This window comes from Neolamprologus brichardi, chromosome 20, assembly GCF_056152115.1.
Source record: "Neolamprologus brichardi isolate AB-2024 chromosome 20, ASM5615211v1, whole genome shotgun sequence".
NCBI classification, from domain to species: Eukaryota; Metazoa; Chordata; class Actinopteri; order Cichliformes; family Cichlidae; genus Neolamprologus; species Neolamprologus brichardi.
In genome coordinates, this window is record NC_142123.1 from 19578336 (window position 1) to 19597847 (window position 19512).

The window sequence follows — 19512 nt, forward strand, 5'->3', positions numbered from 1 at the left end:
TACACCACTGGTGGGAGGCCCTTTTTATAGCTGCAGATCACCAGTGTGGTCCTGCAGTAGGGTTATCCCCCAGCGCTACATTAATTTTGTTATCTATTAAACTTTTCTTTGTTTCTTTTATTCAGATGCGGAGTGCCGACGTGGAGGAGACCAGGGTGCCTTGGTGGTGGGATCCCTTGAGTGTACACACCTGCCTTGTTTAGTTTATTAGTGTGAGTGTGTGATTTTTGTGTTGCACTTGTGTCTTGGTGTGTTTTCTTTTTTTGAGTTTGTGCGTGGCATCCCTGCCCCTCCACTGGTAAGCCTCAGCTCTGAATATATTTTTAAGCATATTTGTCCGTGGATTTTTATGATTGTGTTTTTATACGGTGTTTTAGATAATTGTTAATAAATTGTCAGTTTGTTTTAACATTGAACCTCGTCTCTGTACTGAGTATAACAAACCTAACTGCCTTCGTGGTGATTAGTGTTACTGATTATTCTCTGGGTGAAATTCCCAGAGTGGCGTTGTCTTTTAAAACTGAAGAGTATTTACTTTATTCTCACCTCGTGCTGCCACACTGTCATTTGCACAGAAGTCAAATAACAAAACACAGCTCGGGTTCAGATCTGGAAGGCTGTTCCTTCCAATCACGCCCCTCCAGGTCTTGCTGTCATTGTCCAAGTGAGCACTGAAGTCTCCCAGTAGGACAACAGAGTCCCCAGGAAGAGCACCCTCCATTACCCCACCCGGGGACTCCAAGAAGGCTGGGTACTCTGAACCACCACTCAGCGCATAAGCACAGATGACGGTTAGGACCCATTCCCCGACCCAGAGGCGAAGGAAACAAACCCTCTCGTCCCCTGGGAGAAACCCCAACATCCAGGCAACTAGTCAAGGGGATACCAAGCTACCCCAGCCCGCCACCTCTCACCAGGGGCAACTCCAGCCTGAGACAGAGTCCAGCCCCTCTCCAGGAGACTGGTTCCAGAGCCCAAGCCATGCGTTGAGGTGAGCCCGACTATATCTAGCCAGTACCTCTCGACCTCACATGCTAACTCAGGCTCCTTCCCCACCAGAGAGGTGACATTCCATGTCCCAATTGCAAGTCTTGGTATCTGGTGATCGGTTCCGCCAGGGCCTCTGCTCCTGGCCACCGCCCGGCTCACAATGCAAGCCGGGTTGTATTATGTTCAAATGTTTAATAAAAAACAATGTATTGCTCAGTCATAAAGAAGAAAGTTTGTAACTATCTTGACTAGTGAAGAGAGTGTAATTTAAACTTGTGTCAAAAAGTTCACAGAACTTGGATATGCACAGAACGTTTTCCTTCATCATGTGGTTGAACTTGCAGGCATGTCACAGCGTCAGTAGCGTTTTTTGATACGGGCGACACGGGCAGTTGCCCGGGGCGGCATCGTGGTGAGGGCGGCATCACGGGCATCGGCAAAAAAAAATAAATTGCTCGTACTCGTGCTGCCCCGACGTCAGCCAGCGCATATTGGGAATGACATAGGCACCGATCGGTTTTCTATCGCCCATTTGCTGGGAGTAAAGGCGCCCTCCGTTTGCGAGGTGCGCCTGCTGCTTGCGGCACAGGGAGGAGAGGGCGGGGCAGCGGGGGATTCTCTGGCTGGCTGGAGCAGCATCTAATAACCAACTCGCAAAATAAAACAAAATAAAAACAAACCAACAAACACAAAAACACCAGACATTATGATACAGACTTATAATTTACACCGATGTTTTTTCAAAATTCTATACGCGAAAAGTGAGCACGAGAGCCCTCGGTGCGCCTGCTTGCTGCTGAAGTCAAAGTAAACTTTATTGTCATCTCCGCTATACACAGTCCAGTATATAGAGAGACGAGACGGTGAGGCTCCAGTTACAGCAGTGGAAGTAAACAAACAGTAAATATAAGAAGAGTAAGAAAATAAATATACACTTTAGGACTAGGGGTAAAGGGATCAATAATAATTTAAAACTTATAATTTACAGTTTGATGATTTAAAGTCTCACACACAACCAGTCGAAAGGGGAGGGGGGGCTGCTTCCAAATAGAGCACATTTCATTCATAATGTTGTAAATCCAAACCCATTATGTATTCATGATTTGTTCCTGGATTGTGCGAAATCCCAGAAATAAACCTTAGAGAAAGTGAATCTGTGAACTAAGGTGTAGGTCTATTAGGTTATGTTGTGGCGATCCTCGGGTTGGGGGATTTGTGTTCATACTGGAGTGCAAAATTAAAACCAATGGAAGATGGACAAGAAAGGTTCAAAGCCATCAGGTGCTCAGTTTAGAAAAAAGAGAAAAGAAGAGGAAGAGAAACGAGCAAAAGATACAGGTAAGCAGATGTGTCATTGGATAATGGCAGGTCATGTATCCCGAAAACAATCAGAATCAGAATACTTTATTAATCCCTAAGGAAATTATGTGGGCTACAGTTGCTCCAAAAAGAAATGGTAAAAATAGTAACAGTAACAGACTAAACTCCAAACAATACATTATGTTACAGATTTTAATATTAATTAGTCATTGTCAATTGTTGATTTGTCCTGTTCTCATTGTATCACGAATTATGATGGCTGTTCGGTAGCTGTTTGCATACAATGCATATTCTCTCTCTCTTCATATGTGCGTGTGTCTGTGTTTCTCTGGCAAAATTCAGTATGGTTCCGACAACAGTTTTATGTTAATGTATAATCCTTAATATGTTTTATATATGTGTGTGTGTGTGGGGGGGGGGGGGGGGCAGAAGGAGTATTTGCCCAGGGCGCCAAACAGGCTAGGACCGCCACTGCACAGCGTGCATCAGTCAAAGTTCATGCTAGAGTACTCCTGGCTGGCACGCTTGTGCTGGTGGCTGCAATGTTACAGAGAATGCTAAGCTTCATCCTTCTTACAGAGGTCCTAACAACTCATTTTTTTTTCCATAGGTTGGCTGGGCTTCTCCTTAGAGAGAGGTTGAGGAGGTCAGCTATCTGGAAGGGGCTCAGAGCCATCGAAAAGAGCCATTTGAAGTTGTTAACAGATTTGACAAGAAAGCCCCCTGGGCGCTTCCTGGGATAGGTGTTCCAGGCATGCCCCACCAGGAAGAGGGCCGGGGGTAGACCCATGACACGCTGGAAATAGTATATCTCCTGGCTGGCCTTGGAACATCTCAGTGTTCCCCTGGATAAGCTGGAGGAGGTGGCTGGGGAGAGAGAGGTCTGGGCTTATTTGCTTATGCTGCTTACGCTTCTGTCCCTGTGACCCTGCCCCAGATAAGGAGAAGAAAATAGATGGATGGATGAATGGATTGACCCCCTCACGGTTAAGGAAGTTTAAAGGAGTCTTAAAAGACAAGTGGCTGACGCTTTGCACACAAAGACGGAAGCAGCTGAGAGAATACATCCTGTAGCAGGAAATGAAAACTGTAGCTGAGCAGTAGCATGCCACTATTTATAGAGCAGCCTGGTGTAAAAGCTTTTTCCATGAGTTTCAAACAGCTGTAAAGGAAACGACACCAATGTACTGTGATGCTTCAGCAACATGTGCGAGACATTGTTCCTGACATCCATGGTAACACCACCAGAGACAGCCCTAGCCTTTCTCAGGACCTCTCCATGTCATCTATTGATCATGATGACTATCAAGATGACAACAAGAGAAAGTAAGACTGTAAGAACTGGACACATACATTGTGTGTGTGTTTTCATTTTTACCAGCCACAATCTAATTCACACTCTTGATTGTAATTAAGAAACCAAACTTTAGAAATCAGTTACTTTATAAAGACTTTAAGTAGTAGAAGTAGAGCCAGCATTTGATATATCATTAGCAATTACCATATTGTACCTGTACATCATGTTTGTGTGTGAGACAGATATGTAAGAGGCCTTGCTTTTCAAATGTAAACAGAAGTATAGAAATTCTGTTAAAATTGTCTAAATTTTTGTTTGCAAAATGGAAGATGCTGCTTTAGATTTTTTTTATGTTTAGGTTGGAGTCATTTCCTCATTTATTTTGTAACTACTGGACTTTCTGTTTTCCTCCCAATTTACGTGCTGCTTTTATGAGTTTTGTTCTCCTTTGTACCTGAGTGTAATTCAGTGTATATACTCAGCTGCTTCCCTTTTTCCGTTGCCATGTAATTTTATTACGTTTTTCAGTGTCTATTTTAACTATTGTTTCATTTTGAGCTCTGTATTTATGATCCCTGTGGACTGTTTTATGAACTCATTGTCTTTCTGTTTGTAACCACTTCCTGTTTTTGATCTCTGAATCCTACATTTGAGTCTTCTACCTTTGTCAATGTGTTGCAGATGCAGGCGTTTAAAATTTAGTAACACAGCTTTCCTACAGTGAGCTGTTGTCAGCACATTTGAGAAAGGTTTCAGATTTATTCAGTGATTTTATTGTCACTATATTTAAAGGATGCCTTTTTTTATTATCGAATTATTACCTTTCAAACATACATGACATCAAGTTCAGTATTTCAGAGGCGGCGCTTTGAATAATCTAATAATAATCACCATATTATAACTGTAACAATCTCGTCTCGGTTGATTTTTTTCTCTTATTATTGAAACTGTGATCAATGCTACTCACTTTTACAAAATGTAATAATACTGGCAGTATAGGGCACTGTACTGTCAGCATTATAACCCTAACCCTAATCCTCTAGAGTTAGGTTTATCAATTCAGACTTCAAATGTTATCCATAATACTCTTAATTATATTACAAATCCATTTGCAATCAAACTTCTGGTCTTCCACTGTAAAATTCTCATACTGTCCTCTTCCCTGGTCCTCCTGCTTTAACCTCTCCTCCAAAAAACCTTTCTGCTCCTTTCACAATTATTTTAATTTTCACCAATTTGTGTTTCACTTTATCTGTGTGTCATGGTCCTGGTCCATGGTCATGGCCGTCCCTAAGAATTTTTGCCAGCTGAACTTCTCTAAATTTCTTTTTCAATTCTCTATTCAAGGCTATTGGGCTGGACTGCACATTCTCATCTTCCTTCCTGAACTTCAGGATTATTTTAAATTCTTCCCTCTCCGTCTTCCTCTGAACAACCCTGGAGTCTTCATCCAAACTGTTCCCCTCCAAACTCCAAACTTTACTTGTCTGTGTCCCAAACAAACTTTGCTCCTTTCTCCTGCTCCTCCCTCTTCCTGATCTTCCCACACTAGCAACCGGGGTACATTCACCAAAATCTATTTGGTCATAACCTGAGATGATGACAATGTCTCCAATCTCCCTCCTACCTCAGTTTCCACCTGGTGCTTCTCCCTCGACTCCAATCTGTCCGTGACACCGAACTGAGGGAGACACTGACCTAAATACCCATAACAGGATAACAGGGACGTGAGAAGACACGAGGAACAAAGCTGACATGAATAACCATAACGAGCAAACCTGAACTGGATGGTTTAATGTATAAATATGGCGCTATGAATATAATATTTTTATACATGTCATTTCTGAGCAATAGCATGTTGGATTGTAATAGCAATTGCAATAGCAATTTTAAAAGACTCAGTTAACATTTTACCACAATTAATTAACAATTAATACACAATTACAACTTCTTCAAAAATAGAAAACAGGACACTGCACAATAAAGGAGAGGTGAGAAACACTGAACCAAAGCTGGATCAAAGCATTGCTAGACTGCCTAATGACCTCATCCTCTAGCAGCCATCCTGTTATGAACCAGTCAGTTATTTGCAATAAGTAAATGATTAACAGTTGCAGCAGTTTGGTCATTTGTTCTTCTGTATGTCTATTTAGCTCTATTCTAGTTGTGTGAACAATTTTTTTTAGATTATAGACAAACATAATTTTAAGGCATGCCTCCAGAAAAATTTCGTTATTTTTTAACAGCGCTAAATTACAACAGCACTCGCCTCAAGGCGCTTTATATTGTACAGTAGGTCGTACAATAATACATACAGAGAAAAACCCAACAATCATATGACCCCCTATGAGCAAGCACTTGGAGTGAGAAAGGTGACTGGAAAGGAAACACCCAGTGCATTATGGGAGTCCCCCAGCAGCCTACATCTATTGCAGCATAACTAAGGGAGGATTCAGGGTCACCTGGTCCAGCCCTAACTATATGCTTTAGCAAAAAGGAAAGTTTGAAGCATAATCTTAAAAGTAGAGACAGTGTCTGTTTCTCGAATCCAAACTGGAAGCTCGTTCCACAGAAGAGGGGCCTGAAAACTGAAGGCTCTGCCTCCCATTCTACTTTTAAATACTCTAGGAACAACAAGTAGGCCTGCAGTGTGAGAGCGAGGTGCTCTAATAGGGTGATATGGTACTACAAGGTCATTAAGATAAGATGGGGCCTGATTATTTAAGACCTTTTATGTGAGGAGCAGGAGTTTGAATTCTGGATTTAACAGGGAGCCAATGAAGGGAAGCCAAAACAGGAGAAATCTGCTCTCTCTTTCTAGTCCCTGTCAGGACTCTTGCTGCAGCATTTTGGATTAACTGAAGGCTTTTCAGGGAGTTTTTAGGACTTCCTGATAATAATGAATTGCAGTAGTCCAGCCTGGAAGTAATAAATGCATGAACTAGCTTTTCAGCGTCACTCCGAGACAGGATATTTCTAATTTTAGAGATGTTGCACGAATGGAAGAAAGCAGTCTTACATATTTGTTTAATATGTGTGTGACCAAGTGGTCGGTGGGGTTATAAAAGAAATAATAATAAAATGACAATGCCACCTAGGGGAATTTCACCCCCAGGAAATATATATTTAAGAAAAATAGATAAAAGGAATAAAAAGAGGCCGCACAGATTCAAGGATGCACACCGAGGCAGGTTGGCTCCAATATTAAAACAGTATTTATAGTAAAAATAAATAAAATATTAGAAAACCAAATGTAGCGTCGTTGTTGACAGTGTCCTAAAGTTAAAATAAAACAATCATGGAACTTGGACTTACCAGCAGCCGTGGACCCAAAAGAAAATCACACAAAAAGAAAATCACTACAGCCCACCCGGTGCTGTACAAAAGAAAGTGTGAAAACGACCCACCACCTGAGGTCCCAGGGCCACTGGCACGTCCTCCGTTCACTGAAATAAAACAGAGAAATACGTTAAAAGAATAAAAGGACACTGAGCGTCAGGCTCGCTACAGATCATAAAAAAACTAAAACCAACTTTAATAAAAGAAATCACACACGCGCACACACACACAACACTGGAAGGCTTATGTCCCACAAGTCAACTAAAACTCGTGCTGGTGGTAATTGTCCAAGCCTCAATCACAAGCCAGTCTGGCTCCCCACAGGCTGAGACTGGCAACTGAGGCGATTTAAAGTTCCCAGCATGACACTTGGGCAGAGGATCGCTTCAGCCCGATCTCAGAAGCGTGGTTACAAGCAACAGTCCAGAATAAAATACAATAAAACCAGGCGAACCAGAAAAAGGTAGACCTACTTAATAAAAACAGTCTCACGACAAGACAGGACAAGACACGACACGACACGACAAGACAAGACAGCAGGCTCCACCGAGGAGGAGCCCTCACAACAGCGGCTAAGCAGGCGTCTTGATTCTCCAATTAAGGTTGGGCAAGTTGCCATTGAGAGGTGAAGGCAGCAATCAAACCCCCAGGACCGGAGGCGCTATACTCTTACTGGTGGAGATAACTGAGCACCTCTCTCTGCAACGCCGGAATAAAACAGAAACTGCCGCGCTGTAGCTGTCATATGATCTACTCGCTTGCTGATCAGTCCATCGCAGTATGTCAGCATTTACTGCTGCGTTGCGCCGAATGCACGGGAGGAATGATCCAGAAAAACACCGGCTTAGCTTTATACGGGCTGACGCCAAACTGCAATCAATATGCAGGTGGGTTCACAATTAACCTAGTTGCGCAGCCGAGAGCAAGCGCGAGAGAGAGAGAGAGAGAGAAAAGAAAGGCAAATAGTCCATCCGGCTACATGTGCATTGAAGGACATGTCCTGGTCAAAAATGACTCCGAGTTTCCTCACAGTGTTACTGGAGGCCAAGGTAATGCCATCCAGAGTAAGAATCTAGTTAAATACCATATTTCTAAGATTTTCAGGGCCGAGTACAATGACCTCAGTTTGATCTGAATTAAGAAGCAGAAAGTTCCAGGTCTTTATGTCTTTAAGACATTCCTGCAGTTTAACTAATTGGTGTGTGTTATCTGGCTTCATGGACAGACAGAGCTGGGTGTCATCTGCATAGCAGTGTAAATGTATGCTATGTATGTTCTAATGATGCTGCCTAAGGGAAGCATGTATAATGTAAACAAAATTGGTCCTAGCACCGAACCCTGTGGAACACCATAATTAACCTCAGTGTGTGAAGAGGACTCTCCATTTACATGCACAAATTGGAGTCTATTAGATAGATATGATACAAACCACTGCAGCGCAGTACCTGTAATACCTACAGCGTACTCTAATCGCTTTAATACACGTGTCAAAGTCAGGGCCACATTCGGCCCGGCATACATTTATATCCGGCCCGCGAGATAATTTTATATAGATTTATTATTATTGTTATGTATGGCCCGGCGATATGAGGCGCTAATAACACACAAACTACAGATCCCATAATGCAGCGCTGCAGCCTCCTTGCCGAACACTTGGCTAGCTGGGAACATTCCCGCGTCAATCAAGTCAAACTTCTGTTATTGCGAAGCTAGCCGCTCACAATGGTGGAGAGAAAAGTTGATTCTGAAAGCAGAGCCTTTCAGCGCCAGTGGGAGACTGAATATATGTTACAGACATTGCCGGTAAACCCGTGTGTCTTATTAGTGGAGCTAATGTGGCTGTAATTAAGGAATTTAATTTAAGACAGCACTATGACAAAAAACATCAGGATTAGCTGAAAAACCTAAATGCACAAACTACAGAATGTAGAAGAGCTAAAGAAGAATCTAACATTTCAGCAGAGCAAAATCACAAAGTGAAGCTGTTGTGAAAGCAAGTTTTATTGTAGCAGGGGAGAAAGCCAAATCAGCCCGGTACCACTCTGAAGAGCTGCGAAGAAGCTGTGCGACATCTTGTGTCCAGTCAAACGCAGATTTTGGCAAATGTGAGCCTGAGGAGAAGTACGATTGCTGATCGGGTTTGTGAGATGGCCACTGATTTAAGAACACAGTTGTGTGAAAGAAGCAAAAACTTTATTGCATACTCTCTTGCTGTGGATGAAAGTACAGACATGATGGACATTGCATGGCTGGCCATCTTCATCCGTGGAGAGGAAATATTGGACATTAAATTGATGCACAGGACAACGACAGGAAAATACATTTTTGAAAACGTATGTCAAAGTGTAACCGACATGAAACTTCCCTGGGACAAACTTGTTGAACTTACAACAGATGGAGTGCCGGTGTTGTGCGGTGGAAAAAGCGGACTAGTCGGCAGGATGCGAGTAAAGTTGCAGGAGGAGAACTGTAGCTGTGAGTTAACAGCATATCACTGCATCATACACCAGGAAACGCTGTGTGGTAAAGTCCTAAAAATGGAGCATGTAGTGGTCAATTTCAGTCTTTTATGTGGGAAATAGATTCAGAGTTTGCCGACATTCCTTATCATACAGAGGTCCGTTGGCTGAGTCGGGGAAAAATTCTCAATAGGGTTTTTGAACTCGGCAAGGAAATCTGTCAGTTCATGGACATGACATGTATGATGCGGTGAAGGCATTTCAAGTGAAGCTGTCACAAATGCACCAGTGCAACTTGCCACACTTTCCCTGTTGCCAAGTAATGTTGATCCAAGTTGGCACACTTTGCTGATAAACTGAGCGCACTGAGTTTGCGGCGCTTTGGTGACTTTGAAGCACAAAAAGAGAATTTTGAGCTGCTTTGCAACCCATTTACGTGGAAACTGTACCTGTGCAGATTCAGATGGAGCTGCGGTAAAATGGTACAATCAAGGCAAAGTACGACACTGAATGGCCCGCACAGTTTATTAGTTCCATTCCTGAAGCAATGCCCCAGCTCCGTCTACATGCGGCTCCAACCTTATGTATGCTTTCATTTATTTTTTCTGGGGTTTTTAAAGTTTATTTATTCTGGAATAATATTCCTGTCTGTTTTTATTCACATTTATGTTTAAAAACATTGTTTTAGTGTGTTCAATAAATGTTTATCTTGTTTGGCCTGTGACCTAAAGTGTGCCTTGAGTTTTGGCCCTCTGTGGAATTGAGTTTGACACCCCTGCTCTAATAGGATATTATAGTCGATAGTATCAAACGCTGCACTGAGGTCTAGCAGGACAAGCACAGAGATGAGTCCACTGTCAGAGGCCATAAGAAGATCATTTGTAACCTTCACTAAAGCTGTTTCTGTGCTGTGATGAGCTCTGAAACCTGACTGAAACTCTTCAAATAAGCCATTCCTCTGCAGATGATCTGTTAGCTGCTTGACAACTACTCTTTCAAGGATTTTTGATATGAATGGAATATCCTGTGTGTGCTTAGTCACAGGTCATGCTAGTGACTGTGAGGGCCACTTTTCAATGATGGACATACATTTACTTTTCAGTAAATTTAATATCCATTATTTATGTTATGCATGATCTAATGATATAAGACAAGGTTTTTTGTTTTTTATTATGGTCTAATTACATGAGTATTCCTCTTCATGTCTGAACATGTCAATTAGGTCTTGCACAATACAAGTATTATTTGCTATATACTTACACTATTTTGCTCCATTACATAGGATATTTAATCTGCAAATAAAGTGATTACCGTAATTGTCGGGCTATAAGCCGCTATTTTTTGCACAAGCTTTGAACCCTGCGGCTTTTAGTCAGGTGCGGCTTTTCTAAGGATTGTCCATGATTTTTGTGATATCGTGAGAGGATTTGTTTTGTTTGTTCCGCTGTTCTCCGGCACTACGTTGCCTGGCGGAAGGATCGGGGTTCAAGAGTGGTATGTTGGTCACATGTCCGTCCGCCAGGCAACGTAGTGCCGTACGAAGTAGCGCGAAAAACAAACTTCAAAGTAGCGCTACGCGTTCAGCGGGAGCCGTGGATGATGAGCGGCGATAAACTTGCGAAAAGCAAGTTATGCCCAACTCCACCAGTGGATTCTGACAGCGTGGAAAAGTGTGAAAACATCCATGATCACCAACGGATTTCGAAGGGCTGTACTGCTGCATGATGGAGAGCAGGACACCGCCACGGCCCTTCAGAGGGTGTTCGACTCTGACACTGACAACAAGGATTTGTTTGGTTTTGAAAGTGACAACGAAGGAGAGAAGCGGAGAGTGGATGACGAAGCCATCCTGAGCCTGTTCGTTTCCGACACTGGAGAAGAGGACTTTGGTGGTTTTAGTGCGCAGGAAGATGGTGGTGAATGACTGACTTTTCTTCTTGTTAAAGCCATGTCACTGCACCTGAGCCTAAAAGGTAGTCCGAATCTATTTTTCTGGTGTGCTGTAGGTTATTGTTATGTACTACATTTGTTACTCGTTTATGAAGCACAGTACATGTTTCGTACTTGTATTTACCGGTACTTGTACATATACCTAAAAAGTTATGCAAATATGTACCCGTAACTTGTTTTTCAAAATATTAATAAAAGGGGTGTGTCTCCAAACAGCCATCTCTTTCCTGACAATTCCCTTTGTGCATATTCTCTTACATATGATAAGTCAACATTGAAACACCTGCAGCTTTTAGTCAGGTGCGGCTAATGTATGTACAAAACAGGATTTTCCCCTGATTTTAGCTTGTGCGGCTAATATTCAGGTGCGCTTTGTAGTCCGGAAAATACGGTAAATCTTTATGTTTTGGTGTGTTTTACTGTTTTCAAATGAGCAGACAGCAGATGGCAGCTGCAAAAGTTCATCTTTGACTCCCATCACCCTCTGGAACACAAACTTGGAGTAATTAGAACCCTACACCACCGGGCAGAACATGTTCCCTCTAAGCCTGAAGGAAAAAAGAAGGAACATACATGTAAAGGAAGCACTCAAAACGTGCGGCTATCCTAAATGGGCGTTCTTAAAGTCAGCAAAGAGGCACAGAAAAGAAGATCAGACACAAGCGAGGGAGGATAAGAAGGACAGACGCAACAACATTGTCATCCCCTATGTATCCAGTGTATCAGAAAAACTCCGGAGAGTTTTCTCCAAGCATGACATCCCGGTGCATTTCAGACTCAGCAACACGCTCAGACAAAAACTGGTTCACCCGAAAGACAAAACTCCAAAACACAGACTTAACAATGTGGTTTATGCGGTACAGTGCAGCGAGGAATGCCCAGACCTCTACATTGGAGAGACCAAACAGCCACTTCACAAGCGCATGGCACAACATAGAAGAGCCACCTCCACAGGACAAGACTCAGCAGTCCATCTGCATCTTAAGGATACAGGACACTCTTTCGAGGATGCCAATGTTCACATTTTGGACAGAGGACAGATGGTTTGAAAGAGGAGTGAAAGAAGCCATCTATGTCCACTGTGAGCGACCATCTTTGAACAGAGGCGGTGGTTTACGACACCAACTCTCTGCCATCTATAATCCAGTTTTGAGATCCCTTCCCAGACGCCTTAACGCCTACTCACATCCTGGGCCATCTGACCTCAGGAATTCGCATGATAAGGTGGGGCCAGGTTTCACAATGAGCTCACCCAAAACACTGGCTGATTGGGACCCACACCCAGTTTCACACCTTGGCTCAGGCGATTAGAGGATCATCAGGGGGTCCTTTTGTCCCTCTGCGGGGGGATACTCCTACTAGGTTTAAATCTGGGACTCCCCACCATTTGACCTTAGAACTGAAGAAGCTTCTCGGATGAGAGGTGAAACGTCTTCAAGCAACTTAAAGAAGTCCAGACGCTTTTCTTTGCAAGCTCCTTTGACTACGATGACCTGGATGACTGAGAACCTTCATAGACATCTTTTGGTATGGTTTACGTAAGTTCTTAGAAATCTATTGTTGACATTTGACAAAGAGAAAAACTCGCTTGTTCTAAAATTACAAATACAAGCTTTTAAAGTTGATAATAACGTTTCACTATGAATTAGCTGTTGTGTCATGGTCCGTGGTCCTGTGTCTGAGGTGTGTGTGTAACTTTTTGCCAAGGTTGCAAATGATTATCTTGTCAACACAAAGTTATTTATTTTGAGTACATGTCTACAAGAAAGATAAGTTACTGTATTTTTTGGACCATAAGGCGCACAGGATTATAAGGCGCATTAAGCAAAACCAAACAGGTAAGTCAAACTTTACTCAACTCATTCTTCTTTCTTCCTCTACTTTCGTACCATTGATTCATTAATGTTGAATTCTCTCGCAGCTGCTCTATTCACATGTTCTACTGCATGACTTATAGAGTCTGAAATCCACTTATAGGGTAATATTATGTTGAAGCACAGTATGTACTCCGCGAGCCGTAATGCTCCAACAATCCATCAAGCGGTGCGGCTTCGTAGTCGTACTAAAACATTTTGACAGATTTTCGAGCGCCGTGTACCACATAAAATCGGTTCGAGCTCAGTAAGCACAGCCAGACTCCATACATAAGATACACTTTTGAGAAAATGAAAGGATTTCAAGTGTGCCTTATTGTCCCAAAAAATACGGTACTAAAAAAGTTCTTGGGCTTAAAGCGCTTAACTGAGCAGAAATTTAAACTTAAAATATCTCAAGATATATAAAATACAGAGGAAGCCTAAATTAAAAATGCTTCAAAGGCTTCGAACTGAACATCTCAATATCTGAACATCTTACCTTGGGCATGGGCATCTGAGAGGTTGCACTCTTGACTATTTCTGATTGGTTTAGACCATGATATGGGCTTGAAGTGTGTCTGTTGTTGACCACACAGAGACTTTCAGATTTGCAGAGACTTTTTTTTTTCTTTTGACTCAAACAACTGGTCGACCTATTTTTTGGTTCCTCATTGAGAAATGGGGGACCAAATTGGTCGCACTCTAGAGCCCTATGAGGGGAGCTAGGACCCAGCCGAGTCTTGTACCCATACCTCTTCCTCGGGAGGGAGCAGCTGGTGTCTGGCCTGTAGCCCCCACCCATCCCTGTCTCCAGCATGAAGGTGGCTAAGGCCTAGGCTGCATCAGGCCCGGTCCCTGGAGTGAGAGCGGCTAAGCAACAATGGCAGCCCCAGTCTTCAGAGCAGGCAGCTGGTGGTCCCCACAGTCTTGGGCATCTGCACAGCCCCACTGGCCAGTTATGAATCCATCCAGTGATTCCTGTTCTTCTTGTAAATCTTGTTCATCCTGACTCAGCCCCAGACTGATGGGCCCAAACGGGTTGTGACCCCTGCACAGCCCCAGCTTCTACAGCATCCATTGTAACTGGGTCCCATCAGAATGTGTGTGTGTGTGTGTGTGTGTGTGTGATTACTCAGGCCACTCACACACAGACTCTATACTCAGACGAAGTCCTTTACACATATGAATGTGTGTACACTACAAAACTCCTGTTCTGTATATATTTTTCTTGTTGTATATAATCCTCTTGTCTGTTATTTATTGTTTCTGTTCTACTATGTATATTTTGATTCCATGCACAGTTGGTGTGGGGCATCCACAATTTTGTTGCACATCTACAATGACAATAAACGGCTATTCAATTCTATTCCACTGCATTCTACTTTACGAATATCACAGAAATGTAGTGAAGTGATTTTAAAGTTCAAACTCTGTTTTAAATCATGTGTGTGGAAAAGTCAGATAGCAAGCTGATGATAAGGTTTGCTGGACATCATGTGATTAGATGTTAACAACGTGATTGGATGTCACAGTAGGTAGGTGAGGCCATATGTCATTCATGAAGATGTGACATCCAGTCAGAGATGAAGGAGAAAGGGTGACCGGTTTAAAAGAAGAAATAGAGGGTTACTTGTTATTTGCGATGAGCAAAAACTCATCTGAAGATTCAGCCCAGGGAATCCACAGCTAGAAATGATGGAAAGTAACCCCAGACGAGCAGAAAATTGGTCGAGTCATTTCTGGCCTTTTCTCTGCTCATTTTTGCCATGTTACATTATTAGTTCAGAAGGATTTGGATATTCTTTTTTTCCTGGATTCCAACTTTCAAGATTTACTCAAGATTTACTTTCATGTGGTTTGTAACTTTGAGAAAATTTGGATTGCCACTGAACAACCAAGGGCTGCTGCTTTCCTCTCAGAATATATATTGTCAACACAGAACACAGAGAGTGCATCATCAGATCCAGTTGTGTTTGTCCTCTCCAATCTCTCTCCTCCCAAAGCAAAATAAGTATTAGCCCAGAGTTGTCATGGTTCTGGCTCTTTGTCAGGATAATGAGATGCTAATGTTCAGTCTGGAGAGACTCTCGGTTTTATGTTTCTAGTTCTTAGTTCTTGTTTATTTTTGTTGTTTCCAGAAGTACCTGCCAGTTAAGTTTGTTTGATTTAGTTATTTGTACTTGCCAAAAATAAAACCAGACCAGCCTGAGAATCCTGAATTTGGGTCCTAACCTGCCTGCCACACACAGCATTATGACAAGAGTAGGTTAATTAGATAAGTATAATTCAGGTTCAAGGTTCAAGGTTCTTTATTTGTCACATGCATAGTTATACAAGTATAACACACAGTGAAATGTAGCCTGACACACTCCTCAACATGTGTAAAAAGGGGGGGGGGGGGGGGGGGGGGTAGAGGAAGAACATTATATATAGAGAGAGAGAGAGTATATACATTGGGTGAATGTGCAGCAGCAAGCAGGTGAAATCTGTGCATTAATATGAATAGACATCTGACTATTTTACACAATAGACAATATAAACATATTTAAAATTAAAGGAATTTGGAATGTACATTGTGCCTGGGTTTAGAGTGTCTGGAACAGAGTCCTGTCTCAGTCAATTATAGATGATGTGAGAGGGTGGGTGTGTGTGTTTAGGGCCCGGATGGCTTGGGGATAGAAGCTCCTCTTGAGTCTCTCTGTCCTTGCCCGGATGATGCGGAACTTCTGCCGGATTGCAGAAGTTGGAACAGTTTGTTGCCAGGATGGGACGGGTCCTTCAGTATCTGCTCTGCTCTAGTCCGGCATCTCCTGGTGTAGGTGTCCTGAAGGTGATTTGATTATTATTTTGTTACAATTATTAGATTCAGTTTTTGCCTTGCTCTCACTAAATTGCTTCATTAAGACATCCTGCAATCAAAGTCTAAATTGTGGACATTCGCTTTTAAAGTCTTTGTGAAACAGTAAAAATCTAAGTATGAATCCTCACTCTTACTCCAGCCGTTTAAAAGCAGACCCTTGGGGCTTTAAAACAACTTACATTTCCATCTGAACATCTTTTTTTGGGAAGGCCTTTGGGAAGGCCTTGCATATAGGCAAGATCATCTTCTTTTTCCGTTGCTCCAGCAACCGTTGAGCAACTGCTGCTGAACTGGCCTTCCTGCAGTCCAGGCCTCTGACCAATTGAAAATACACCAATTCCATATTTGTAGACGGGTTGCCTGTGTCTTAGTGGATGTTAAGGATTTAAATATCGTGTATGATGAATCTGTATACAATTTGTAGGCATATCACCTTTCACCTCCAGCTGAAAAACTATACATTTAAATATGGAGGAAAAATGCACCCGACAGACTAGTGTGATTGACCAGTGTGATACAGGTGGGTGGTATTAAATCCAGTTCTTTGTATTCTTTAGCGGCCAAGAAAGACACGGCTCAAAGTGGTCTAACTCAAGAAATGATCTTTAATTTTACATATTCCGGAATATGGAGACTGAGCAGACACACAGACACGCCAGCCGAAGTCTCAAGCAACAACAGGAAGCCTGATTATTTATATACTTCCTCTAGACGTCACACACACTTTAAGTTTCGATCAATACTGCATAAACATGCTCTAGTGACAACTTTGCACTAAAGAAAAACAACATAGGCCCAAGCAGAAATGTACCATCTTCTGAATCAGGGTTTTAATAGTTTTGCAATTTTCATTAGTTTTTATTTTTATTTAGTTTTGACTTCAGATTGTCAATTTTATATCAGTTTTAATTAGTTTTTACCAATTGTTTGCTAGTTTAGTTTAGTTTTTATTTTTTTGAAAATCCTTAGTTTCAGTTTAGTTTTGATTAGTTTCAGTTATAGTTTTAGTTGTGTTTGCAATAATTAAGTGTAACAAGTTTTAACAGTTTCATCATATCAGTCATTCTCTTCTGCTTATCCTTGGGTATGTTGCTATTCCAGCTACCATACCCTGCACCCTGGACAGGTCGCCTGTCTGTCGCAGGGCTAACATGCAGAGACAGACAACTCACATTCCCACCTATGGGTTCTTTAAATAAATAAATAAAGGCAGATGAACAACCATTGATACCAGGCAACTATAAAATGTATATCTTGGCCCCAATGAGAGTATTAACTCTTGCAGCACCGGGTGTTCGTAATTTTGGTTCAAGTGAATTGATAAACTTTTTGAAGGTAATTGACTCACACAGTTGTGTAGATATCCCAGTCCTGTTGTCTCGGGATGCATCACGCTGCCTTGCCTGGGGTTAGCTTCTGTTTTCTGGGGATGAGGGTTGAGTGTGCTCCCTTACCTTCTCAAGGTATGCTAGGTTAGCCTTCTTGTGTGAGCTTTTCAAGTGCACTTTAAGGTTTGTGGGATTTTTTTCCCTTTAGAAATGTCCCTCATAATTTGTCTTTTCACTACACTGTTTCCACTACAAGACACTTGCTTTATCCAAAACACAGTCATATTCAAAGTAATTCCAAATTGGACTCTGGCGCTTTCTTCCGACTTTTCCTGACATGATTCCGAGCGTGGATGGAGCAGCAACACAGACGACTCGACTAACCTACTTGCCACCTGCTGGCATAATGAGACACAGCAAGAAAAAAATCTGGAAACTAAACTTCATTTTCACCCTTGACTATTGTATGACACGTACACATCAATGAAAACTAAACACATTTTTGCTATAAATTCAGTTAATTTTAGTTAGTTTTGTGAACACTCATTCCAGTTTTAGTTAGTTTTCCTTTTTTTGTTTTTATTTTTATTTCCGTTAACGAAAATGTTTTTTCACTTCTAGTTTTCGTTATTGATAATAACCTTGTTCTGAATGTATAATTAATTTCTGTCTCTGTTGCTGGTTTCTATTGTAGTGATCAAAGTCACAGAGCCTAACATCCCTTTTATTCATCACTGTATCATTTGCTTCCAGTGTTGCTCTCTCTCGATCTTCTGTCTCTCCCCCTCACATAAACTGTTCTCTTTCTGTCTATGGAGATGCAATCCTTGCAGCTCTAATTCTCTCTTCTCTTCCTTTTGTGTGGGAACACCATCCAACTATTTAACCACAGCCCTGAAACAAACGAGCATCTGTTTGGATGCCAGCCCAGACCTAGCCACTGCCTTCCTGCTACGAGAATACCAACTGCCTCCGGTTTAACCCCTTGCTGCCAGGCACAGGCACAGGCAGATGCCACGCCAGCACTGCAGTCAGAATCGCATGTTATCTATCAGGTGTTAGCTCAGGTTGTGAAAAATATTTTTAAGGTTTGGTGTCTCCCTTTTATAAGTGCTACTTTGGTCTGTACCCATTAAGTACTTGTCAGTCAAATGTTGCTGGTAGTACTGTGCCATCTGATTAAGTCTAATCTTTTGAGTTGCCATTTATCATATTATTTATTCATTATTTTTGCTGCATATTCAACATGATCAGTAAGGGCCTGGCTAGCTGAATAGTCCTGTTATTAGTCATCTTAAGAGTTTAAAAAGCAGTTTGCTATTGTACAATAAGGACATAACCACTATTTACAGGAGGGTGCTCTCCTTGCCATATTTTATTTGAAATATGGTTTTACTCTGTCCAATTTTTCCAGTCTTTGTAAATCTTCTCTCCTGGTGGAAGCACAGTGTGCTTGGTGCTTTGGTGGTCCGTCCTTTGAGGAATTGTTGTTTCACTTGTATTCTTCTGTCTGGCCTGTGTGATCTGGCCAAAGTTATTTCTTCGCCATGTTGTCTCACCTGCATCATTTGTGTATTTGTTATACTGGCTGATGTACTGATTTACTCGAGTCGTTTTATTAGAGTTCTGTGCACCGTATTACAACCAACAACAATAACCAAAATCGTGTGCGCGCACAGATACCACAAAAAGAAAAGAGAAGAATGTCACACACAGGTCTTTTAATTGTTAATGTTATCCAGTTCAGGCCTCTTGGCTGATCTGGGCAGTTTATTGGTGTGAATTCAGTCCAACAATTGATGTATGGTTTGCACAGTTTGTCCTAAGATTCAGTTCCATATGGGTTGTGGCTCGCCATCTGTTGCAATGGAAGATCGTTCTTCTATGGATTTCCAAAAGGGCTGCAACTCAAAGCTCTCTGCAGACTTTCAGTTCTTTGATCTCCAGAAAGCCTGACCTAAGAGCAAGGTCAGAGTTACTTCAAATGCACATTATCCACAGTTAACAAACAGTTACCCACAAACATCTGTGCTTAAAGCATGAACAGTTGGATTAGTTTCAAATCCAAGTTCTGTTTCTAGTGTGTTGTACAACTATCAAATTTAAAATTGTT